Here is a 27888-nt window from a genome sequence, read left to right on the forward strand (position 1 = left end):
TGAGATTGGAATCGTTTTTTATCTTTCTTGTTGCTCACAAATATCTCTAATTCATTGGTTTGGTAAAAGTGAATAAAAAATCTTTGCTCCTTTTTTTTTTTAACTTTGTTCAGAGTCTTATGGTCAATGAGATCAACAAAGTCAATCTGTCAGTCCCGTTTCGATCAACACTGGAACTGAAAGACAGAGTTTCATCTTGTGCTTTCCTTAAAACGGAGGAGTTAATGGTGGATCTCTCCAACCTTGAGTGGCAGGAATGTTCAGTTCAGTTCGTTGAAACAGTGAGTTTAGGTGAGGGGAAAGATGCATTAATCCATGGTCAACCCGTGAAATTTGCTTGTTCGACTGATGGTGAAGGCGTCAAAAAACAGAAAACAAGAAAGAAGAGGAAAGTCAATAATGTGGACAAAGGGACAAAAGCTCTTGCTCTTGCTTCTGCTTCTACTCCGGCTTCCTCTGCTTTGCCGCGGGGGTTGTGTTAAAATCAAGAAACGTTCAGATTTCATAGGGAAGAAAAGAAGAAAAGCTGAGAGTACTACTTCTGTTCTTTCATTAAACTCATTTGTATTTTCTGTTGTTTTCCCCCACTAGTTTCTTTTCCAATTTGGCGGGAGATTTGAAAAAAAAAAAGTAGTAAAGAACTGTGAAGATGGAGTTTGCCGGTGTTATGGTTACTGTGATTTGCTTGAATGATAAGGGACTGTGCAGTGCTGGACTATTTCAAAATTCAAAATCTATCTTTGAACTTTGGTTTTTTCATTGCAAATGCAGAACTGAGAATTAATGATACTGGGGGATTGTGGACCTTGTGGTTGTTTTTGGATTAAGAGCTTGTATAATAGGGGGTAGGGGGGAGGGGGGGAGGATAGGCCCCAAGGTGGTTTGAACTGATGACCTCTTATTTGAGAAGTTGATCTGTTGCCAATTGAGCTGACCCCTTGGGGTGACCTTGTGGTTGTTGTTTATTCACAAAAGCATCTAGACTTTGTAATCAATTCAGATCCTCTGTGGCTCGCTGCCTGTAGCAGCCAGAGCGGTGCAGACACAGGGTTGTTCGCAATGTCCGCCTTACCCCTGCCTGAATGCCTTGTCCGATTGGGGTAAGGCGGTCATTGCGTTGCGCCTTGTGTCAGCGCCGTTCAAGCCGCTACAGGCATCGCGCCGCAAAAAATCTGCATCCCTTTGTAATCCACGTCAACGAAGCTAAACAAAATAAATCATCCGGCCTCTCCAAGAAGTCCATCGCCCAAGATTGTCCAATGAGACATCCAATGATTAGGTTGACTGGTGGCCAAAATGTATGCCTTGGCGCACGCGGAGATGCATGTCCCAAAAATCTTCATTGGTAATATGAAACGAAATGCTACATAAAAATATTTTTATGGGAAGAATCAAGTACACGTTGGCAGGGGGAATGGAATCTCCCATTATAGAATTTATTGACTGTTGGAAGTAAGGGTGAAATAGGGTCGGGTGTTTTTAAAACCCTAGCCCAATCCTGAGTCCTCCTAGCTCAACTTAAGCCCAATCCAACCTTAGGTTGGGTTGTGGCCCAACCTTGCCGGGCTCAACCTAGCCCAGCCCAGTCCGGCCTGATCGGGCCAGGCTGAGCCAGGTTGGTCTTGATTGACCCTGATCTTTGCTAAGGGTTGGATTGGACCTGATTGACCCTGATTTTTGCTAGGGCCTGGTTGGCCCTGACTTGCCCTGTTTTTTTTTTTTTGCCATTTACGTCGTCTTATGCATTAAAAAAATGAGACACATGTGATTGGGTATATTTTATACTCAATTGATTATTAGATTTTTTTTTTTTTTTTAGGTTTAAATACTTAGCCCAATTTTAAAATTGTAAAAATTTTCGATCAATAGATAAATTAGTTTTTTTTTTTTTGGGATAAACCAATAGATAATTAGATACTAAAAAAATTGCAAAATGTAAACAATAAATTGTAAAGCATAACCTAACACAGGATTGGGCCAGGCTGGGCTGGACTTAGCTCAAGGCCTCAACCGTGACTAGGGCTTAAAAATCTGCATCCTTATCCGTTTAGGGACATCCATATTCGTTTATAGATATTTGGAAAAAAAATCTGAATACTCTAATAAAAATCTGTCTGGAAAAAAATCTGCTTAATAATAAAAAGTTAAGTAAATAATGATCTTGAGGGTTTTTTAAGATTCAATAGATTCTAGAATATGAGGAAAAGAGAATCATGATCTAAGAGATATGGATTGAGAGTGAATTGTATCGGTTAGGGGGAGGAAGGTTCGGGTCACACAAGGTAGAGATGTAAACGGATGGTTGAAAATCTGAATTCGATCCGCATCCGAATCCGATCACGTCCAATCCGTATTTGATGGATCTGATCACATCCACATCCGATCCGTTTACAGGCCTAGTAGTAAGTGACAATTTCTAGGTCACCATTAGCCTTTTGTAAGTCCACCCATTTTGGCTTGAAGTGTTCTACACTTCAGTTAGTCCATTTGTGGCATGATGATGGTAAAATACAATTGGACTTGATCAAGCTTCCACCAATAAGATCAATTTAGAGATCGTCTAAACTAACAGTGGGTCAAGAGCTTCAAGTGATTACTCTGAAGACTTCAACAAATGGAAATTACTCCTTATGTCCTAGGATTTTATTTGTAGCTTTGTATATCTTGTAATCCTAAGCATATGTAAGGTGATTCTCATGTCTAGGGCATTGTTGATTCAATCAATCCCAAAAGGACCTAAACTGTGCTTATTGGTATAACCTTACTTAGACCTTTTAGGGAAATGGCCTTAGGAAAGATTTTTGAATTTGAAAATACTTCAAAAAATGTTTAAAATAAAGGTTTGAGTGAAACTCCCTTACAGTTCACACCCTATTTTTGGTATATTTCGATCAATAGATAAATAGGTCGAAATCTATTTATATCATGATGATTTGGGAAATATGAGGGCATTTTGGTCTTTCCTCATTCTTCTTTTGCGTAAAAATGGAAGAGAATGGTATAACTATTCATAAGGGCATTGTGGTAATTATACCCTAGTGAGGATATAATTGTACATCACATTCTTCAATTTTAGATCCGTTAGCATTTAACGACTGATATTAACGGTGTGGACTTAAATGGCTTTAAGTTGAAAAGTAGGGGGTGTACAAGTAGAATTTTCAAGGGGTGCGTGTGAAATTGTTAGAACCTTAGGGATGCATACGGAATATTAGGTCCATTTTAGGGGGTATGTGTATTTAACCCTTGAAAAAATGCCAATTTGTGTGTCTTGATTGGTGCGCTCCCTGTACCACTAGCTCAAAATAAAAGTAAAGCCCTCAAATTACCAAGATAAGCTCCACACTAACCACGCATATTGTTAGTCGGCTGGACTTTTGCTTGAGTTGGATTGTGGCATGCATTGTGTGAACCCAAATGATCTGGGGCTTGTTTAACTTTCAGCCCAAGCCCTCTACACAAATAGGATTTTAAGAATCGAGAATCTAATTGGATGCGATCGATCTTAGTTCCACCAATTCGACGTAGCCAATTCACACACCAAAACCCTTGGAAATATCATGTTTTTGAATCGAAGGACCAATTCTAAGGTTCTTGAGCACTGATTCAGATCCGCTTCTATTCCAATCCGAGTCGGATCTAAATCACCAATAACCAAATCCATCCCTGATTCCATGTTTTAAAACAATGTGCACAATACACATTGGGTCCAACCTATCGGGTTCGAATAAGGACCTCCCAAAGAACTCTACCTTGTTGCGTGCGGTGCATGCCAGGCTGCACAAAATAAACGCCACACCCCCAAAGATGTATGTGAAATCCTCTCGTTCTAAACTTCGAATATGAAAAGACAAGATGGGGGTTGGTGTGGTGGGGAATCGTATTTCGAGTTTCGACGCCTGGGGAATCATTGAATCATAATAAAGAATTAATGATGATTGTTGTTGTCTTGGGGAATCATAATTCGAGTTTTGACGCTTCAAGCTGTCACGGATAAAGCACAGGTATTAAGTGGAAAAAAGAAAGAGGTATCCGTCTTTTCTATTCTCCAAAGAAATACGCCCAGTCCCTATCCTTGCCGGATGACAGTGAGAAGAGTAGCGAAGAGGAGGAAATGCCAATCAAGAACCTCCCAGAGGACCTCATTGCGATCATACTTTCAAGGTTTCCTGTCAAGTCCCTTTTAAGGTTCAGGTGCGTATACAAACCCTGGTGTGCTCTTATAGCAGATTCTGCTTTCGTCAAAATGCACCTCAGTCAATCCCTTGCAAGCAATAGCAACCTTAGCTTCATTTTCTCAGGCTCCAATCTCTTCTCTGTCGACTTAGATGTTTGTGAACAACAAGCAGCTGTAGAGCTCGATCATTCGCTTAAGTCTCTGGAGTACGAAACCGAAGTAGTGGGTTCTTGCAATGGCTTACTCTGTATATTAAACAAATCCGTGAATGACATATTCCTCTGGAATCCTTCTACAAGATGACAGTTGTTATCTTGCATTTGTATGTTTCTATATTGTTGATTTTTGAAATTGATTGTAAGTCCAATTTTTGAATGTTGGTGCTCATGCTGTTGTTATCTTGCATTTGTATGTTTCTACTTTCTATGTTGTTGATTTTGGGAATTGATTGTAACTCCAATTTTGGATGTGTGGTGCTTGTGATGTCATTATGTACGTCCCTCTGTTTGTTCCAATAAAGTCAGTGGTACTGAGTGGCCTCTTTCTTTTTCTAAATCCAGTTGATGGCTGCCTTGACCTTGCTTTAATGACATTCTACTATTATAGTAATACCTCTTTCTGCCTAAGAGAATTCTGTGGGTGGCATTTTTACTGTAGCAGAGGAGAAATAAATTATCTTAAAAATAGTGATCTTTCGCTAATCTGAAACTTTTGTCTTTGTTGTTACTGTCGAAGTGGAGAACTATCTTTTCTTAGGAAAATAGTTGTCTTTCGTTAATCTGAAATTTTTGTGTTTGTTCTTACAAATTCATTTTTTATGTTGATTGCTATGCTATGTTTATATAGTGCTTGTTCTTACAAATTCGATTTTTATGTTACCCAGTTTATTACTGTGAGTCTATGTTTATATGGTACTTAGGTAATCTTTAATAGGTTTCAGGAAGGGGAAAATTACTGTTGAGGATTTACAAAAGCGACTTCAAGCAACCATAAATGCTGACCCCGTTTAGTTGGGATAAGGCTTAGTTCAGTTGAGCTTACTTTAACCAACTATAAATGACTAGGACGACAAGGGTTTGTGGTGTTTACTCTCAAATCCAAAACTTTAGAAATCAAAAGGCCATCTACTTGTGATGATGTCTTTTATCAGTAATTGCCTAGTCCTTTGGTGTCATTGTTAATCTTCTCCCATCTGCCAACCTAAAATCCTAAGGGTGCACAAATTTGACATCATTTGAGCGACCTGTTGCAAAATTGCTGAAAGGTTATCAGTCTATGTCAAAATTTCAGTAGTTTAGGGTTTATCAAGGCATTGTTTGGCCACCACTTGAAATGAGATAATCTTACATACTTATATGTCCAAAAAAAAAAAAATCAATTCCAAATTGAATCTGGTTCTAAATGACCATCAAAAGCACTCCCATTTGTCTTGAAACACAGGCCTCATACAATGGCAACAGGAAACATGGTAGGATTTTAGACACCGTGGATTTGGGAATTTTCTCGTGGCACATTACCTGCTGTGGAGCTTGCTGTCCAACCTTTTTTTTTTCTAAGTTATTTCTATTTTTATTCAAAAATTATGTGGACTTTGAAGATTTATATTTTTTATTTAATAATTCAAAACAAGTTTCTTTGTTTAGAGTTACGAAATTGGATTTATGTGAGGAGAATAAAAGGCTATGCCAATCCTCTCTCTTTCTCTGTCTCTGAATGAATATGGTTGAATTAATGAGAATGGCATTCTATCAATTGTGTTGACCCATGCTTGAAAATGTTTCTCAAAGTCCTTTTGGTGACTCTTCAATATTGTGTGACTTGGTTGACTCTAAGTTCATATCTTTTCTATTTTTCCTCATTCATACTTACCACAAGCTTTGGGAAGAGGAACTGGAGAGAAAGCCAAGCCACTTGTATGCTTAGTCACAAAATGGAGGAGAAATTCATATAGGGTTTATGGACAACAACTTTTATGGTGTGATTGCATTAATTGGGTTAGATAATTGCTGATTGTTGTTTTAATTTCTCTTCTTTTGGTCTACAGGGGTGTTTTTAGTCTTTTGGCTTTGTGGTGGCATGAGCCTTACCAGTTATAATGTTGTTTTGCATTGGGTTTTGGATTGTCATTAATTTTATGTCCACACATATTTTTGAGTTGTTTATCTTTTATTTCAAAGTCCAAGTTGAGTTTGGATGCTATTCTTGTCACCTTGTGTTGCTTAATTCTTATTTAGGGATTGGAAATTTGATCATTTTGCTTGAGTTTTGTTATCAGTGGAAAAAGATTTCCTCAGTTGCCTACGTAAGAGCCAAGATCTCATGAATCTACTGTCATTTGGAAGCATGTTGGGACTGACTTTTGAGTTAAGACTTAGAGGCTGAGTTTAAAAAAAATTCTTTGTGCTTCAATTATTACAGATGGAATGTTTTTTGTTTGGTAATTTGGCCCTTTGGAAAAATGCCTCTCTATTCTGAAGGTTTAATAATGCTTTCAATTTTCTGTGACTAAGCAATTGCTTGGATTTGTCTTCTAATTTCCAAAACTTTTTTCAACCAGTGAAGACTGAGCCATTCCTAATTCTGAATTTTTAAAACTTATTTTGTGCTTAGCTTCTTTCCAGCATTCATTTTTTGGGACGATCTGGATTCACATATGATAACAGGATCAAGATCGTCCCCAGGGAGCAGGGAACGCCCAGGGCGCTGCCAGCCATTAGGTTGTGCCGCACACATCCCTAGGCGTGTGCCGACATGTGTGTGGCACAGCTCAACTGCTGGATGCCCCTAGCAGCACCCTGGGTGCACACCTCCCTGGAGATGAGCTAAATTCATGATAACAATCCCAGTTATGGTTGTTAAAAGCTGGATCAAACAACCAAAAAAGAGCGTACCCAGTGCACGTGGCTCCCACCACTGCGGGGTCTGTGGAGGGTCATAATGTAAGCTGTCTTATCCCTGTTTTTGCAAAGAGGCTGTTTCCAGACTTGAACCCGTGACCACTTGTTAAAAACTGGATCAAATCATTGGGCTTAAATTGTGTTGGATCAACCAAATTTGCTTGGTTTGATCCTGTAGACACTGAATTTTGTCACCCCCGGCAATGATGACAACAGGACACGGACAGACATCGGTATTTCTCTCAAGAAGGACTCTTGTCCCTATATCTAAGCCAAATCACCCTAACATCCTTAAAATAACTTATAAGACCCTTTTACCAAATGCTGAAGGAGGTGCTGCTCACCTTCTCTAACCACGGCGGTCCCGCTAACCGGTTTGCGAGCCATGGGGGTCTAGGGGGCAGGCAGCCCCCCTACAGAAAATTTTCTGAAGAGTCAAAAGGGAGAAAAAAAACCCAAAAAGACCAAGCCTATGGGCCCAGATACACTCTGAACCCCAAAAAATGGCCCACTTAGGCCCAAAAGGTGAAATGAGGGGGACCACACTGTCCATGGCGCCGTGGACAATGTCCCACGACAATGGTGTGCGGAGCCACGCCGCCGTGGAGGTTTTTGACGTCAGCAGGATGACGTCATCCAAGGCACCGTGGGGGACTGGAGGACCTATCTAGCCCTATAAAAAGGAGGGTCCCCCTCCCCTCATTTCATGGATTCCAGGCCTAGGGAGACCCTCCCAGTCCGATTTTTGCCCTCTTTCAAGCCTTTGTGAGTGAGTTTTGAGTAGTGTTCCGAGTTGTGGGTAGATCCATCGATTACCCACTTGAGTGAAGAGCTCTTACCTCCTAGTCCAGATGTTATTCCGTTCGTATACGGATAACAAAAACCTCCTTTTATAGCCATTATTCCGTCTGTATACAGATAACGAGAATCTCTTATACAGCCGTTTCTCTACCCGAAGTCTAAGTAACGAAACCCATCTCATATAGTCCTTACTTTGTCCGACAAGAGAGAGGCAAGCCGATCGTCCGTCTCCACCTGAGCCGTGGGACATCACATATTTCGTATTTGGTACATTTTCATTTATTTCTTGTATTTCTTGACAGATATTTGTCTCTTTCCTTCTTATTATTTTTGGTATAATGCAGACAATTAAAGTAACTCATTTTAGTGTACATAGTACATGATTTTTCTTTCTTTGTCATGATTAGTGCATCATAACTTAGCCTTGCATGTTAGTATAGGATATATTATTAAGGGAGAATATTCGAAAACAAGCATCTAGTAGAAAGACCGATTTATCCGAGCGAGGTGGGTGCCTAACACCTTCCTACTCTCGTAACTTGACTACTTACCCTGAATCTCTGACCAGACCATATGGAATCACGTAGTCCTTTCCGCTAATCCTGGATGGGGCTACACCCATTGGGTCCTAGGCTCTAATCCTAGATGGCGACTCCATTTTTTTATAAAGTATGATCCCAATCCCCATGATGATATGTCGGAACGATATGCCGTTATTCATCGAAGCCAATCCTTGTCGCCATAAGGCTGAGGAACCCTCGTCCCGAGGACCACGGTACTTACAGATCCATACCCAAAATCAAGCTTAAAAAACTTGTTTAGAACTGGCCAAAAATGAGGAAACCTCAGATTAAAATCCTCTGCATCTGCAGTGCGGCCCTGAGAGCTCGACACATGAAAAAAGCTTCATCCAACGATGCGAGCTCGATGCAAGACTTTTTTTTTTTCTTCTCGAGCTCGGTATCGTTGGATGTCGCATCTTCCATGTGTTGAGCTCTCAAGCCTGCACTGCAGAGGATTTTTTTTTTCGGGAAAGGCTCCTGTTTTAACAAAACTGTGCAAAAATCAGACATTTGAACGCACTTCAAGTCAGGTTTAAGAACTTGAAATCAGGAACAGAATCATATTGTCCATTTGATTACACTCGGATTTTAAGAAATGGGGCTAATTGAAATCAGGGTTTAGTCAATTCCGAGTCTCAGTGACCAATACTTTCCATTCCGATCCAATTTCTAAAGCAGTGGTTGATTTTTGATTGGTTAAACCAGGTTAAATTGAAGTTCAAGTGAATTGAACAGCCCCTACTAACCAAGCTATACTCCATAAAAATAGAGCATACTGTTAGTAAGGGAGTCAATCAAGGGTAGGTCCGGTCCTCTGGTTTTGGATAATCGCTCCAGTTTCTAATCAGTTCTGGTCATAAGGGGTCAAGGCCAGAACTGCCCTCTTTATACAGTTGATTCCAAACTTGAGATCTAGAATTGTTTAATAATGGATGGACTGGTCGCGGTTTCTATTTTGTCCCAGACACTATCGTGTTGTTCAAATTTCTAATTTTTCTACTGAAGCATAAAAATAACCAAATAAACATTATTTGTGTTTTTTTTTTTTTTTTTGTTTTTTGAGAAAACCAAATGTACTTTCCTAAGTACATAAATAATTAAACATGGGATTGTCTAAATGGCTCCTATGTAGGTGTAGTTAGAGTTTGACATATTCTATTAATTGCCCCTTGTCTTATTATAAAAATTTCTTTAAGTTAGGGGAATAGAAGACTTATCAAAAATCATTTAAAAGTGACTTATCATTGGGTCATTGTTAGAAGCAGTCATTTTAATGCACATTTTTCGAATACATATGTGAAATGATAGTATTTACCCTCGGGGAAAAAAATATGTATATTAGAAGGGTAAAAAAATAAGGTTATAAAGTATTTGATAGTATCTACCAATTTTATTTTTTTTAATTTGAGAGCTACTCATAAAAATAAAATTTTGACACCTAAGGGGATTTTAATAAGAAAATCCTGTTAAACATTCATTGTTAAAAATAAAATTATCAAATATCAATCGATAAGCATACACATAAAAATATGAACCAAAATATTTAAAAGAAAATCTTCATTACTAAAATGCAAGTTTGAAATGGGTCTTGACTATTGAGATAAATGGTATTGTATGTATTCATTAATCAGGAGTTACATATATATACTATATGACATGGACCATAACTGACCAGGAGAGGGACTGTACACGTGGACAACATATGATAGGAACATACAACAAAATAGATTCCCTAAGGGTCCTTCTCCTTGACACGCCCCCCGCAAGTGCAGCGGATCATAGACAGCAAGCTTGTCACAAAGTAGTAGGAAGCGTGTGCACGACAGCCCCTTAGTAAGTGTATCAGCTACTTGGTCCATGGTGGAAATATAGCGAACGTGAAGACGCCCAGAAGGCACTAACTCCCGAACATAATGAAATTCTATCTCAAGGTGTTTTGTGTGAGAATGAAACACTGGGTTGGCAGTCAGATAGGTGGCCCCGATATTGTCGCACCATAAGCTCGGGGCACTGGCCAAAAAGACGCCAAGTTCCCCCAAGAGGGAGCGAACCCAAACTAGCTCCGAGGCGGCAGCAGCAACAGCTCGATACTCGGCCTCTGTTGACGAACGAGCAACAGTACGTTGTTTTCGGGAACACCAAGATAAGAGATGAGACCCAAGAAAAATACAATAACCTGAGGTAGAGCAGCGATCGTCCGGGTAGCCAGCCCAATCAGCATCAAAGAAGGCTACTAAGGAAACCTTGGAGGCCGCGCTAAAGAACAATCCATGGGTTTGGGTCCCACATAGATAGCGCAAGATCCATTTGACCGCAAACCAATGGAAATGAGTCGGGGCATGCATGAACTGTGCAATGTGATTTACCGAAAAACCAATGTTCGGATGAGAGACAGAGAGGTACTGTAAGGCACCCACCGTGCGACGATAAAGTTCCCATCATCAAGTGGTACACCCGAGCTAATAGAAAATGGAGAACCAAAGGCCACTAGGGTGGATATAGGCTTGGCAGAGGACATGTGAGTGTGCTCAAGTAAGTTTGCAATATACTTGCGCTACGTGAGGAGCAGGCCATTTGCGGATCGCGCAACCTCAATTCCAAGAAAATAGTGTAGTGGCCCAAGATCTTTCAACGCAAAAGCACTAGATAGGGCCTTAATAAATACTGAAATGGCTGCCACATTATTCCCAATTACTAGGAGATCATCCACATAGATGAGGAAATAAAGCACCACATGAGCATTGTGGTAGATAAACAATGAAGTGTCTGTGCGGGACGCCACAAATCCATGAGAGAGTACAAATGTGTTGAGCTTGGTATACCAAGCACGCGGAGCTTGACGGAGACCATATAGAGATTTGCGTAAGTAGCAAACATGATGTGGGAACGTGCTATCCGCAAACCCTGGTGGTTGGGTCATGTAGACAGACTCAATGAGATCACCGTGGAGAAGGGCATTGGAGACATCCAGTTGCCGTATTGGCCATCCACTGGTTACGCAAGAGACAAGACGGTACGTATCATGGCTGGTTTGACAACCGGGCTATAAGTCTCACCAAAATCAAAGCCGGGGCATTGGTGATCCCTTTGCAACCAACCTAGCCTTATAACGCTCAATAGAGCCATCAGGCTTTTTCTTTATTCGGAACACCCACTTACATCCGATAACATTATGAGATGATGAAGGTAAAACCAAGACCCAAGTTCCATTGTGTATTAGGGCATTAAATTCCTCCTGCATGGCAGTGCGCCAAAGGGAACAGCGAGCGGCCTATGTATAAGAAGTCGGCACCTCGGGTTCAGAAGTGGGCACCATGGCAACTAAGTTCAACCGAGAGCTGGGCTTAAGGGATCCCGTTTTGGAATGTGTTATCATTTGATGTGTGCCAGGAGGTGGTAAGGTATTACACATTGCCTAGGCCGGAACCTCTTGTGAATTAAAGGACAAAGGTATGAGCCCATCGGGAGAGGACCCATCATGGCTAATGGGAAGTGCATCAGGACCCGTGGGACCAGAAGTGGCACTGGCTGGCCCAGTAGTAGCTGGAGGTCCAGTGTCAATAATAGGCCTAGGTGCAATAGCAGGCTCAGTAGGCCATAAGACGGGTGCACATCCAGAGGCTGAATGAGGCTCAGCAACAAAAGCGGGCCCAGCATTGGATGATGGCAGGGTAGAACATGGTAGCACAATGGGTGGAGAGGTATAGATCCAAGCGGATAGGGGATTGAATGCTGGTCGTGAAGGAACCAAAGTGGAATAGGGAAAAGTGCCTTCTAAAAATGGGACATGGCGCGAAACATAAATGCGTTTTGAGGATGGGTCATTACAGCGGTATCCCTTGTGGGATGGCGAGTATCCAATGAATATACAAGGACAAGAACGAGGTTTTAGCTAGGATTGTGCTTAGGGCTGGAGTCATGGGTAACACAAGCATCCAAACACACGTAAAAAGGTATAATCGGGTTGCAATCCAAATAGCTGCGCAAAGGGTGTTGCACCATGTAAGATAGGAATGTGTTGCCTGTTAATGAGATAAAACAGCGGTCTGAAATGCCACGGTCCAAAACAACTCAGGCATGCCGGCCTGAAATAACAAAGCCAATCCAGTTTCAACTATGTGCCGGTGCTTGCGCTCGGCAGCATCGTTTTGTTCCTGAGTGTGTGGGCATGAGAACCGGTGTGAAATCCCATGAGTAGCAAGATAGGGAGTAAGCTTCTGAAATTCTCCCCCCCCCCCCTAATCAATTTGAAACACCTTTATATGTGTTTGAAAGAATTTTTCTACAAGAGTTCTGAACCATACAAACACAGCATACACATCAGACTTATTACACAGAGGATATATCCAACTATACTTGCTGTAGTCATCAATGAATACCACGTAATAACGGAAGGAATCAAAGGAGACTAATGGTGCCGGTCCCCAACGATCAGTATGGATGAGATCCAAAGGTCCAGTACTAATAGTATTGGAATCTACAGAGGATTATTTGTGGGACTTAGAACAATTGCAGGCATTACAAGGAGACATAGTACTAGTAATAGGCATAAGAGAAGAGGTGAGAATGCAACACACACGCTGCTCTGAGGCATGACCCAGGCGCCGGTGCCAATCAACAACAGTGGGAGCAGACGTAGCAGAGAACGAAAGAGATGGTGCAGCAACAGAAGACCCCAGTGAGGAAGCAACAGTAGTGGATGAAGCAGGAGTGGACTCTAGTGAGGAAGCAACAGCAGGGGATGGTTTGGAAAGATGAAGCCAGTAAAGGCCATTGTCACTCAGGCCTTGGCAGAGTGTCATGTGCGTCTGGCAGTCCTTAACGACAAAGGAAGAATTATTAAAAGCAAAGTAGATCGAGTTATCAGAACAAAAGCGGGAAATGGGTAACAGGTTGCAATGAATTCGTGGAACATATAGAACATCAGTTAAGCAAAAGGATCTATGATTGCAAAATAAATTGCAAGAACCAGAGTGTGAGATCAACAGACCTTGACCATTACCAACAACTACAGAGTCAGTGCCATTGTAAGAGTCACAGATGGCTAAATTGGACATGTCTGCAGTTATGTGATTGTTAGAACCACTATCTAGTAACCACAGAGAAGAGGTAGGATAACCAAAAGAGGACAAAGCAGGGGAGCAGAATTTACCAAGATAAGCGTGGTTGAAATGCTGAGGGCATTGGGAGGCAAGATGGCCTTCCATGCGACAGATCTGACATGAAGGACGATTACCATTCATGAAGGAAGGAGAGGATGATTCGGCATTCTGATATTGTGGTGGTGAGGTAGGCTGATTATTGTAGTAGCGCTGCTGAGAAGAATATTGTCGGCGAGACTTCTTAGAACCAGAACTGTAAGAGCTAGAACCAGAATTTCTCATATTATCGGCTCTAGGTCGATTATCATAAGACTGACGATGATTCTGAGATGTATAGTATTGTGGACGACAAGCACCACGGTAGGAACGAGAGCGAGATCAATTATCAGACCGATAAGAACGATCAGTATCTCTAGAAGCAGTGTTCGCAGTCAAAATCGGGGCCGTGGCAGCAGCAGCAGTTGAAGCTAAGTACGATTCCTGGTTTAGAAGAAGGCCAAAGAGGTCCAAGAAAGACACTGGATCTGCACATATGCGAACAGAAGTCGCAAAATCCCTATATTCATCACCAACCTCACGAAGGACGGCAAGAACGAGATCCTCATTAGAGATGGGATTGTCTGTGGCCGCCAGTGCATCAGCGAGCAATCGAGCTTCAAGAAGATACGCTGAAATGGTGGAAGTGCCTCTGGTAAGGCGAAGCACGCGATCTTTCAGATATCATATTGAGATAAATGGTATTGTATGTATTCATTAATCAGGAGTTACATATATATACTATATGACATGGACCATAACTGACCAGGAGAGGGACTGTACACATGGACAACATATGATGGGAACATACAACAGAATAGATTCCCTAAGGGTCCTTCTCCTTGACATTGACGATTCCAATTCAGTCTGTTTCAAACTTATCTTTTGGTTCTAGAACCATAAGGAGACCCGTCTCTGGATCAACCTGCCTTGTTTACTGATTGATTTCAAAATTTAGATCCAAAACCGAACCAATAACTTAATGGGTAAGCTGGTTCCAATTTTTAATGGGTCTATTTTGATCCAATTCCTGATTGTAGTCCTAAATTGACACCTTATTTGTCAACCGGTTGGACTTTGACATGGGCAACCCAACCCTCTCATATGGCCAATTGGGTTCAGTTAAGGGCCAGTCTTTCCAAGATCCATCATATATCTTTTTTTCTTTTAAATATATTTGTTAACAAACAAACGTAGTCCTAGGCAACGTTTGGTAAATGTCTGAACAGCGTTCAGAACTGTTTTTTCGTTCTTTAAGAACAAAAAAACATGAATTTCTGTTTGGCTTGACGGTTTGTTTTTCTATTCTTTTAGAACGAACCAGAGGAATATTTGATGTAAAGAACGTTCTTTACTGTAAAGAACAAGAACGAAATTTATCGCGATTCACAATCAAAACCCGTGAGCAACTGGGCTTGAAGACAAACTTGCAACAGATCTGGGGAAGAGAAGGGAAGAGAAGTAGCAGGCGAAGAACTTCCAGGTCGATCTCATCTCTCTCTCGCTCTCTATTCCTCTCTCTCTCTCTCTCGCTTCCTCTCTGTCTCTCTACCTCTCACTCTCTGTCTCTCTCTCTCTCGATCGTTGTTGGGATGAAGATCTGACTAGATCTGTATCGATTTTTCTCCCTTGTGTCTCAGGAATTGGAGCAACATCCCTAACATTTGAAGGTTTCTGCCGAGCTCCGCACAACCCTCTGCTACATCAGTAGTCCTCTCTAGCACGACCCCCTCTGCAACTGAACTTGACAACAACGAAGGTGACTCTCTCTCTCTCAAGCAGAATCTCTAAACCCTGAGATTTCAGGGAGTTTAGGGTTTATTCCATGAAAAAGAAAATTGGATTTCCAAAACCTGCGATCTTTGGATTTCTGATTTATTCCTCCCTTATTCTATTTTTTTCCCCAACCTGCAAAGCTGCAACTGTTTTACTAATTCCTATTTGGTCAATAGGTGTTAGTTTGTTATAGCAGTCGTGTAATCCAGAGCTATACTATGATATTCCTTCCTTGCCTGACAAAATATTTGTGATTTTGCATGAAATGCCTTGGGTAAGTTTCCTTAGTCTGGTGAAACCTTATCACCTTTTTAACCCAAAGCGACTGCTTAAAGGGTTTCCATAATATCAGAGAGGTTTTCAGTTGCAGACCTCCATTTTTCAATGTCTATGTGATTCCTAATGGAAAGTTGTGTTTATTCATGTAATGGGTAATGAATTATTTTTCTTGTGCTGAACTTTTACTGACTCATGGACTTCAGCTGATAATTTTGGCCTTTTAATGCATTTGTGCTTCCCTCAAAGCACTCATTTACTCAAAGGAGCAAGATATATTTTTGGACAATACATCTTGTAATTAACCTCTACTTGCTACTCAAAAACTGTTAAAGCTGATGATGGGAAGTGCATCTCTCTCGCTCCACCGCTCTGGTTTGAATTTTGAAATAAGCAGGTGTCTTACTGTCTTTAGTAACCAAGAAACAAATATCTGAGTTATGACTATCAGAAGGTGAGAAGGATCAGATTTGGTCAGTGAAGTCTTCTGGTGGATGGGACCGGACCCATCTCAAGGAGAAAAATGTTCTTCTGTTCAAGCTCCTAATTAAGAGCAAATGCTGGCCTATGTTGCCCATTATGCTTAGAAGCCTCCCTGCTTCTTGCTGCCACATCTCTGAAAGAGCTTCCTGCAACATGACTTTTGCTGCATCAATTCCTACAATGGGAAGAGTATGGTTTGATCCCAATTCAACCCCAGCAGCTTGGGTTAGGAAGACCTTGCACTGGAACCACAGCCCACAGTTTATGTGAACAATATAACCCTAGGGCATGTGTAGGCACTATATGCATAAAACCATAACTCAATCTGTACTCTATGTTTTAAAACCCAAGATGAATAGAAATCGCAAAGATACATACATTATATACAATCCAGATTGATCAAGAATAAAGGAAGATTAGACTTAAAATCTTTTGAGTTTTTTGAGGAAGAATAATCAAATCAGTCTTAATTTTTTTAATTATGTTGCTCATTATCAATTAATCAAATCAATCTCAAGTGATATTTAATTCCAACTTCCAATCCCAATCTTGATCTTCTCTAATTCATAACCTTTTTAACTTTCTAAGTCTCTATTGGCTCTTTAAGCATATGTGGACACTCTCACTTTAGAGCCTTGTCTGCTTCAGTGCTTCTCTTCCTCTCCTTTTAAAATTCTTTTCTCCAAATATTCCTCAAAAGCTGTGATAAAATCGAATTGTAGTATCTGGGTTTGGACCAGGTGAGTGGACTTGGCTCAGTTGGCCCAGCCCAATAGTGTCACTTTCTTAGTTCTCCAATTCAAAAAGGCTTTGTTGTTGGGAGGCCCATAGAACTTTTAGGCAAATCGAAAAATCAGAAAACAGATGGTTGGAAGGACAAGTAGCATATGTCTTGTCTCTTTCTTTTATGGTTAAAATGATTTTATGTAGCAGGTTATATTGTGTCTCTTTCTTTTTGCATTAGTTGTGCCCTTTGCTTATAGTGAGGGACTAAGGCAGTGTATTTTATACAGAGATCACTTGGGCAAGTTTGGTCTCTATCAGCTATTTTTGTACAGTTAAACTTGGCTCTCCCATCCTACAAGAGTGGAGTACGTTTCAATATATGGTGATGGATTCACTTGACTAGGAGCAATTAAGACAGATATTGCTTAATTGGTAAATATAATGTTTCCAAATTATAATGAGATGGGAATGAATGATATTAGAATGGCCACGTATCAGGTTCTTCAGTACATGCATGCTGGCCATTCTTAGGCTTCTGATGAATTGAGATTTTCCCCTTCAGACCATAATCAGCACTTTCTTAATTTCTCTTTTCGCAAGTTGAGGAGATGATTTTCTTTCCTCTTCTCTTCTTTCCACCTAAATGGGTTTTTAATCTTATTTTTGTGGAGTGCAACAATGTGGGAGATATCGATCTCTCTAGCTTGACACAGATTCCAAGACTTTCCAACCTTTTTGTATAGAGAAGAGAAGAGATGATACAATTCAAATTTTAAGTTGAACAAAAACTTCCTGTTTCTGAATCATGATCGTGATTCATGACTCATGACATATTATGTGGACTGTAAATTATGATCTCTCTAGCTTAATTTTTCTTCTTGTTTTGGCTCCTATTATGTGGACTGTAAATTATGATCATGATTCATGACTCAAGAGATATTTGGAAGTTCTCACTTACTAGTGGGTTTCCTTTCTTTTCCCTTAAATTAGGGTAAAGTTTGGTGATTATACTCTATGCAGTTTTAGTTAGTTACAACATTAAGTTCATTATTTTTTATTTCATGATGGTAGTGTGTCAACTCAATAAGTCCCTACTCCTCCTTTCCATAGATTTTGGTCTACTTTATTTTCGTGATTTAGAAACAATAAGTCCCTACGGATATCACACAGATGGAGTTCTTTCCATCTGCTTCCATTCAGTAGCTAGTTTTCTAGTTTAGTCTAACCTTAATTGGTTTATTTACTCCTTACAACCTTACTATTAAGGCAGCATTTTTATAGTTTTGGGATGGAGGTAAGCAGGATGAAATTAATGGGTCTATGTAAGATGAGACTTTGGAAATGACCTGTGTCAACTGGTTGATCTATGGATGATTACAATTACAGGGATTTGGGTTTTCAAAGGAGATGCTGTCCAATTAGAGTTTTGGCTTCTCCTTAGTTTTTGGTTTTATAAACCATGCAGAATACAGAGTTGGAGTTCAGTCTTGTGTGCCTTTAGTTATGCTGTTGAAGTATGAATACGAACAAGATATTAGGTTCAGTTCCACTTGGGTGCAGATATACTGGCCTTAAATGGTGCTCTTGATTTGATTTGAGATAAATTACATCAGGGTGACAGTTATTGGTTCATGAGTGAACAGTATTGGCGTTGGTGACTTACTTTTAAGACAGGAAATTAAAATTTTTTTTTGGTAAAACACAGTAAATTAATTAAGAATACTTTATCCTGCGTCCCCTAAGCAATGAGTACTTGATGGGTCTTTAGCTCAAATTGGTAGAGCACTTGGAACATGAGCATGTTCCAAAGGGATGGTGGTTCGAATCCACCAAGGCTTAATTTTTATTCAATTGTTCATAGCATAGTTAGTTATGACACTAATTCACACAAGAACCCAATTTTAATGGTATTTTATAATTTCTTTGGTTATGTTAATGAGATATTTTAATTTTATGCTAAGGTTGGTAAGAGAAAAAAGGGTTTTACAAGTATTTTTTGGTGTAATTTAGAAGGAAATGGCAGTATTGTAATTAATATCAAATAGGGAAGAACAGGTTTTACCAAACACCATTTTCGTTCTGAACGGTGTTCTTGAGACCGTTACCAAACGGTCATTTTTGGTCTCAGAACGCCGTTCTAGACCAAAAACGCCAAAGAATGTTTCTAGTCAAGAACGGGCATTCTTTGTTCAGACATTTACCAAACATAGCCCTAGTGTCACTTTCACTGCCTCAAAGCAATGGAAACCAAAACATTCGGAGTTCCACTTCGGCCATGGCCCCTACGTTTCCCTTTTCGTCCGGTTATGTTTGGTTGCAAGGTGTAGACATTGAAAATCTCCACCAATCCATGGCGATGATGATAACGGGACACAGATAGACACTGGAGCCTCACTCACAATGAAACCCACAAAAAAGAAAAACCCCAAGACAATAGCTAGGAAGGACTCAAACACCCAAAATTTTGTAAAAAAGCCCATAAAGTGTCGTTTTTGAAAAAATCTAGTAGGTACAGTTTGGCGATACCGGTGTGGGGTCCTAGCCCATCAGGCACCCGACTGGACCGACCGAATGCTACCTTGACCTAACGTGACCAAGCCTAGCCCGACCTATTTGCTAGTTTTGAAACCTTGTGAACTGAATATTTATAAATTTTAGTGCCGTGTTTGGTCTTTGGATGATCGATTGGGTTTTAACTTAATATGGATCTTGAAAATTTTCAGCTCTTGGTCGATGGATTAGGTTATTAATACACACATATATGTTATAATATAATGTGGTCGCACTCTCATATCAAAATTGATGTAGTAGCTTGATCCCATGTAGCATGAGTAAGCCCATAAGACATTGAACTTTGATTGATATCTTAATTAACTTATTTACTCATATTTTGAGGACCACATGATTAGGATTTTATTTCACCGTTGATAAAAAATTAATAAATCTAAGAAGCGAGGAAGAAACTCTTGTGACCCCTCTTGTCCTAGATCATCACCTGATTGCCTATAGTCCTTTCTTCTCCATTATTGGCACCTCTGATGTTGACCTCTTCCCTCATCGTGATGATACAGATGCTACTAGAGAAAGTTGGCACAGGTTCATGCTTACCATGTGCACCGAAAACTAGGTAGACCTCGCCACCATACCTCCCATCCTCATCAATACCACTCACACGGCTTGGGATGTCAATTCCACCCATCTCCATCATCCTGTCATCCACCATATTATGATGCACCATGCAGAGCACGAAGTTGATGCTTATCTCCAAGACCGACTAATTTCCTCTGGCTCGGATTAGTCCCACCAGTTGTCCTACTCACCTTAGGAGTGTGATGTCTTCTTGTCTTATTGTACTATTTGCTTAAAGACTTTTGAGTCTGTACCATTTACTTTAAGACTTTTGAGTCTATACTATTTGCTTTAAGACTTTTGAGTCACAAGAGTCAGTACGTGTCTGTAAATTATTCCCTTGTGTGGTTTGTATATTCAGATTTCAGAATCAGTTAAGTCCGCAAATGCTTATAAATAGCGGATAGATATCTTGTAAACATAATGTTGTAAGAAACGGAGTAATAACATTTGCTACTTCTCTCTGGTTTGCTACTCCTCTTCTACCACTCATTCTATCATCAACAGATTACAGCCCCCATTTGGTATCAGAGTCATGTTCTAAGCTTTCTTTTTTGTTTCCTTAGGGAGGCTCTACTCCTCTTTTGGGTGGTGGTACATATGAGTTTATCTTCCTTTGGCTTGGCCTAATTATGCTCTGGAGTCGCTGTTTTAATGGATCTTCTCTATCAAAACTGGCTGAGTATAAGTGTCTGCACATTTCAGAGTGTTTTGTACTCAGATAAGAGTCCTTGAGCACGGTGTGGGATTCAGGCATGAACGCCGTTTTAAACCCTGTTATTTGCTCGGAATACCTTCTATATACTTTACTCAGATTTTTGACAGACAAAGTACTTGTTTTTATAACTCATTGTTTCACCATTCGGACAGAGTGTGTATCCTTTTTAAGTAAGTGAAACCCTCCATACAATCTATGGCTCTTGACCCACCTCGTACTTCGTCTTCACGAATGCCTGCCTCCAACTCTTCCTTTGTTACTTTTCCCCAATCCCATGCATCCAAGGTTGATTACCTGTATGAACTCAGTTATACCCTTACTGACTAACAAATCCATCCGACCAATTTCCCTATTCTCAACCCATATGATGTTTTCCCTAAAGATTCCTTGTCCTTCACCAAGAAGGTATGGATTCTTCTTTCCCCTAAGAAATCCCCTGGCTTAAAAGAATATGTCCAGGCTTCTCCTTTCTCCCAAAATCAGGTCGATGCTTCAGGTAAAGAACAGTATTTTTTGATTGAGTTCCCTCCGGATCTTATCTGCCGATGGCTGAATTTGGGTTACACTCACCTCCATCTAGGTGCGGTCAAGATGACCCTCACCTTACATGGACGCAAAGGTCTGCCAATGATTATGAAACTGGATCTCGTAGATATCAGATTCAAGCTGTATCAACATGCTGCAATCACAAATGTTCACACCACTCTAAATGACGGTACGATCTTCTACACGCTGTACCCAAGCTACAATATCTCCCTGAAAGATCCTAATCTTCCCACAGCCTTGAAGTTTTTTATCCGTATCAATGGAGCACCACAGGTTGCCTCTTTCATAGTTGCAACCCTGTACTACCAGATCTGCTACCGCCTGCAGAACCATGCATTTGATCTACATACTGGTCACTCCAGCAATGATTCTGCTCTGTTCTTACAAATTGATTCTGAGTGGACGTCGACTATGACACACGTCCCCCGACAGATGAGCCAATCTGACCTTGCTAGGCTGATTCCTGATTCCTGGATCACAGCCTATGAATCTACTCATGAAGAGGACAGTGTTCCTCTCCTCCAATCCACAGATCCCACTTACAAACGGCTTGAAGGTGGCCGCACACAAGTCAGCTTCCCTAAACCAACTGACATGGGTCCGTTGCTCCCCTTGTTTTCTACAGAACTCCCGGATCGCCTTGTTGGTGTTCCCATCGACGCTTTTGATGCACAAGGCAATCCTGTTTATAGATTTCAAAGCTCGATTGGACACAAATGGTTCAATATCTGTGACTGCCCAGACTGCTACCATCTAGATAATGAAGATGACACTCCCCGTCGTCACCACCCTAAGCCCAAAAAGAAAACTGTAGATCCATTGTGGCTCCGTTACCAAAATGGATGCCCGAATGTTGGCCCTCTTGGTGATGACCCTGACAGATATCAGTTCATTGTTGAGTATGGTTCCAGTAAACCGTGCTCATTAGGATGTTGTTCTCCAAAGGTTCCTCCGACATCTCCAACCCTGGCCTCGCGCTGCTCACCCCGGGATCCTCTAGCTCCACCAGCCCCAACGGCTCTAGCAATTCCTTGTTATATGCTAGGAAGTGGAGGAGGCTCAGGCTCAGCCTCCATCAGCACAAATTTCCCTCCTACTGCTGATTACGAGGACCAAAACTAGCGCAAACACAGGTAGAAGATTACTCCACCTGACACAGTTGATCAACATGGACATAAGCTTAGCAATTCCCCGGTTGAAGCTCAGCTTAACTGGCAAGCAGAAAATGCAATAGTTCAGAACCAATACCCCAAGAAGATTACAGCATCCCAAGATCACACTTCTCTGGCTCTCCATAAACAAGAACTGGATGTTGCTTATTTGAAAGACAAGATTGAAGCGCTACACCAGGAACTGATGCATATAGCTACAACAGTAAAGGATATAGCTTATGCATCTAGTCTCATCTCTTCAAGAGAAAGAGAAAAGAAGAGGCTTAAAGACCAGCTCAGTTGGGCGCAGGCCCCCTTACAGCCGTCTCAAGATTATTATTCAGATTTTCCTCCTGTCATTGAGTATGTTGCTTCTCCTAGGCACCATAGTTTTCCGACAGAAATGTTTAAGGAACTTCAATACGAACAAAGACGACTAGGCCAGCGAAAGACATCAAGGTCATCATCCTCCTCAAGATCAGGATCTCAACCTTCTTCCCTACCCCAAGGACCACCAGTGTCATACCAACCATTTCAATCTTACCCCCAACCCACCTTTCAACCAACTTACCATAGACCATCTCCCCCGGCTTTCGTACCCTATGTTCCCCCAACTAAAACACCATCCACCCCACCTGCTTGTTCCCCATTACTCCCTGCTCAACACCAGAATTCTTTGAGCACCTTCCTAAAGCAACTCTATACCACATATTTTCCACCAAAAATCCCTGTTCTCTCCATCCAGGCACCAGATGAAGCCAGTACATTCATTTATGAGTCTTTTGATTCCAAGAACGATTTGCCCCCCATTTTTGTCTCTCAGCATGGTGATCAGCAGGACAAAGATGATCCCACTCAACCCACTGAAGTTTTCTCTGAAGAAGAGGAAAACCATCCTCCAGCCCCTTCGATACCCGTCCCAGGTTCCCATCCCTACCAGAACCAGGATCCAAAGCAACTGCTTACTCTTGATGGTGCCCTGTTACATAGGTGGCCTCAAAAGATTTCAGAATTCCATGCCTGGCTTACTACTGAACTCCTTCAAGAAGGCATGACCCCACGGACGGCCATTACAAAGTTCTTAGCCCGCACTTACGGTACCCTCCGAGAATGGTGCATGTCCTTAGGTCCATACCGTCAATTACAATGGGTCCAGCTTAGTGTTGATGAATTTGTTCTTCAACTATATAACGAATTCATTGGCCCTCTTGAAAGCAATAGAGTCAAGGCCAGAGAAGAATATTTTCAGATGAAATGTTGTTTCTTCCAAAAATCAGACCTTGAAAGACATTTCACTCAGATGATGGATCGTTTTTATATCATTGGCGGAATGGATGATGTCAATATGAAGCAAGTATTCCTTAACTCTTTCCTAGAACCTTTGGGAAAAAATGCATTCAAGAATCTCCACAATCAAGGGTTTCAATTGCACCAGATTTCTCTTGGTCGCCTCTACCAGGAAATCCAGACAGCTCTCCAGAAACTGTGTGACCAACAACAATTTTTCAAAACATGGGAAAAGACCACTGAAACGTTAAGGGATACCTATGATACCTCATTTCTGAAAATCAAATGTAAAGACCAGCACTGCACTTGTCCTCCAAAGAAGAAATCCCATCATTCTAGGCACCAGATCAACAGATCTCCCTCCTACCATCACAAGCACTCTCGACCATCCACCAAATCACACAAAGGCAGACGATTCAAATATTTTAAGAGAAAAAAGTTTTGTGGCAAGACCACAGACAGATGTTTCTCTTGTGGTAAATCATGCCACTTTGCGAAGAACTGCCCAGATAAACAAAAAAAGGCCAAACTCATGCATATGCTCACCCAGTATAATGCTTCAGATGATAGAGATGCAGATGTGGAGTCTCTCTACTCCATCGATGATGAATTCTCCCCGGATCTCATTTTTGTTGTGGAAGAAGAATATTTTTTGGATGATGAATCCGATTTTACCTCTGAGTCTGACGGATTAGACCCCGTCTATCCACTCTCCCTTCCTTTCACACCCCTTCTGGCCCTTCCAGCAACCATAGTCCTTCTTCCATTAGCCCCAATGTACATAGTCCCTACAATTTATGACCGACCAGTCAAGATCATAGGATACTTTGATACAGGAGCTACCATGACCATTTTAGCCCCACATGTGTTACCCCCCAGTTATTGGAAATCCCATAAGCAATATTTTACTATCGCATATGGTAAAACTTTTGCTGTGGACCTTATTTCCAAATCTCCTGTTACCTTCAAGATCTTCTCCACTTTGACAGTTCGCCATCATGTTTTAGGATCTTTTCTCCCTGGCCGTGATGCTCTTATTGGTTTCGACTTCCTCTCTAAATTTCCATCTCTCCAATGGAGTGCCCGAGGTCTAACATATAAAAAGTATTTCCTTCTCTGGACCACTGTCCCCAACATTTTTCTAACTATTCCTTTTGCAGATATCAAACAATAATTGGTCTCCAAATGCTGTGTTGATTCTCACACTGAGTTCCTTACTAAGTGTGACCATTCATTATGGTAGAATCCCCAGTTCTTCATCAAGCTTCCCTTAAAAAAAAATGAAGATGCTAATCCCACCAAAGCCAGTCATGCAGGGATGAATCCAGAACATCTTACACTTGCCTAAGAAGAGGTCAGTCTTCTCCAAGCCCAAGGCCTTATCGCACCAACTTCATCCCCATGGGCATGTGAAGCTTTCTATGTTAACAAGCGTGCTGAACAAACCCGAGGAAAACTCAGACTTGTCATCAATTACCAGCCTCTCAATGCATTATTAGCTGATGATAAGTTCCCTCTTCCTACAAGACTAGCTCTCATGCTACAGCTAGCACATGCTAGAATCTTCAGCAAATTTGATCTTAAGGCAGGATTTTTGCAGCTAGGCATTCATCCAAAGGATCGCCCCAAAACCGGATTTTGTATTCCTGGGTCTCACTTCCAGTGGAATGTTATGCCTTTTGCTGTTAAGGTTGCTCCATCCCTCTTTCAAAAAGCAATGATGAACATTTATGCCCCAATTCATAAGCAAGCCCTCATCTACATTGATGATATCCTTCTCTTCTCTAAGACAGAAGAAGAGCACCAGCAACTTCTCTCACAGTTTTATGATCTCACCATCCAGCATGGAATCATGCTCTCTGCAAAGAAAATGGAAATAGGTGTCTCAAGCATTGATTTCCTTGGCATCGTCATTAACCAAGGCAAATATGAACTTCAGCCCCACATTAGTAAATCCCTCCTGCAGTTCTTTGATGGACCATTCACTGTTTCTCAGTTACAACAGTTCCTCGGCATCATCAACTATATGACTGAGTTCATCCCCCGACAAACTCAGTTCACTGGATCCTTGAACAAACTCCTCAAGAAAAATCCTCCTCCATGGTCAAAGGAACACACCCAGGTTGTTCAGACCCTCAAACACATTGCCCAGAAGCTCCCTTCTCTTCAGATCCCGTCTGACGGTCTACGGATCTTACAGACTGATGCTAGTGATGACCAATAGGCTACAGTTTTACTTGAAGAACTTCCCAATGGAACTCACAAAGTTTGTGGATATCAAAGTTCCCAATTTAAGCCTGTTGAGCAACATTATCACTCCACTTTTAAAGAAATTTTGGCAGTTCGACGAGGTATCAAAAAGTTCTAATTTTATCTCATCGGCTACACATTCCAAGTAGAAATGGATATGTCCTCTTTCCCTCGTATGCTCTAGTTCAAGCAAAAGGTTCTTCCTGAACCTCAACTCCTAAGATGTGCAGATTGGTTTTCTCAATGGTCTTTCAGAGTTAAGCACATCAAAGGAAAGGAGAATATTCTTGCAGATTTCCTCTCACGAACCAAGGTTCCTATCCACACCTCCATCCCTGTTCTATGTATGCCCCTTTGGCCATCATCTAGACCTTCATCCTCTAGGTCAAATCCCCATGACCCCGACCCTTCTCAGCCGCCTCCTATACCAGACCTTACGGCTCTCTTGCCCACTCTTCCCCTGAAATTTACTCTGATATTTCAGGAAGAGCCATGGTCACTTACAACACTCAGACTTACCAATCCCTCCTTGCAGTCTTAGTCCATAAGTATGTCTTACTTATAATTGGCAAGTCTGTCACCCAGACTACCCTTACCTTACCCCATTCACAATCACCCACTTTTTTAGCTTTGAAAAGGAATTTGTAGTCTTCTTCTGGCACCTTTTGGTTGTTCATAAGATAACCATGAATTTCTCTGTTTATGCCCTTCTTCACTACCTCCGGCAGACCTCTACCATTTTTCATGCCCCAACAAGAACAAACATCCATTTCCGTCTGGCAGTCCCATCTCATTTTGCCAGATTCCTCAAACTATTAGCACCTATCCCCCACTGGATTGATCTCCTATCCCGTTTACCCCATGGCCAGTTCTACGTCTCAATCTTTTTCCATCGACCAGTAGATCATATTCACCCTGCTCTTGTGACCCCTCCTGTCCTAGATCATCACCTGATTGCCTATAATCCTTTCTTCTCTGGCCTTGACTCTATTGCTTTCAAGAGGACCCACAACTCAGTTAAGGTCCAATTATAATGCGAAACTTGACCTAAACCGATCGAGCCCAATAAGGCCCAACCTGAATACTTAAACGGGCTATCGCAATTCAGGCCTTAAGCACCGTGAGGCCCAACCAAGCCTAACTGGTTGACAACCCTACCGGAGAGGATCTTTTTGCCACTCGCCTGTCTCTCAAACTATCTATTTTAGATTTCGAAACCCAAACCCACTCGGATAAAAATCCTCTCCAATGCTTTGATCTGGCAATTCCTAGCAATGCTACCTTTAGACAGTGACATGTGGATAAAAATGATCGTGCGGTTCTTATTTGTTTGCCCTAAATCAGTGAAACAAACCCGTTTGAGAACCCGATCGAACACTAACCCACCCAGCAGCAAGGATACGAAATCCCCAAATCGAGCAAAATTTTCACTGTTCTTCACATTTCCTCTCCTGAGAGCTCTCTGCGACTCTAATGACTCCTGAAAATCGAGCCAACAGTTCCAGAATCATGATAATAGGAAAGGAAACTTAAGGAAAAAGAAGAAAAATGGAATCAAGTATACTTGTTTATATTTTGGGTTTTTGATGATGAGAGAGATAACAACACAATATCTTTCAAAATTTTGTTGCATTTTTTTTTTGGATTGCGTGTTTACTTTTATAGACGAGGAGATTTACATGGACTGGGAGAATAGAACGAATGCGAAAGAAGATCTGAGGAAGACAGAAAAGCCTTGTGGTGGTTTAGATTTCTATTCTAAAGAGAAGACCTCGTATTCTAATGGGTGTGAGTATGATAGCAAGGGTTCCTCTTCTACCTCCACAACTTCTTCTTCAAGGGACGATTACCGCTACGAAAGCGATCATGTTCTCGTTGTTGCTGGCTGCAAGAGATGTTTCATGTACTTTATGCTTCCCCAACAGGTCTAAGAGTGCCCAAGATGCAATGGTCTCATCCATCACTTTGAT

The 27888-nt window shown here is 41.2% G+C and overlaps 1 protein-coding gene and 1 long non-coding RNA gene across 2 annotated transcripts in view; one reads left to right on the top strand and one right to left on the bottom strand.

The window, feature by feature from the left end:
* Nucleotides 1-2590: 2590 nt before the first annotated feature.
* LOC122640906 lies at nt 2591-27885 on the bottom strand. The gene is made up of 3 exons (XR_006329775.1): nt 27690-27885; nt 13477-13482; nt 2591-2605 (listed from the first exon to the last, which is right to left on the bottom strand). It is a non-coding gene; the product is annotated as an uncharacterized LOC122640906 (long non-coding RNA).
* LOC122640905 (aladin) overlaps nt 17811-27888 on the top strand; it is a 47665-nt gene continuing 37587 nt past the window's right edge. Inside the window, exon 1 of the mRNA XM_043834189.1 lies at nt 17811-17824. The gene's annotated coding sequence lies outside the window, so the exon portion shown is untranslated. The remainder of the gene's footprint in view (nt 17825-27888) is intronic.

This window comes from Telopea speciosissima, chromosome 9 (assembly GCF_018873765.1).
Source record: "Telopea speciosissima isolate NSW1024214 ecotype Mountain lineage chromosome 9, Tspe_v1, whole genome shotgun sequence".
Lineage (NCBI taxonomy): Eukaryota > Viridiplantae > Streptophyta > Magnoliopsida > Proteales > Proteaceae > Telopea > Telopea speciosissima.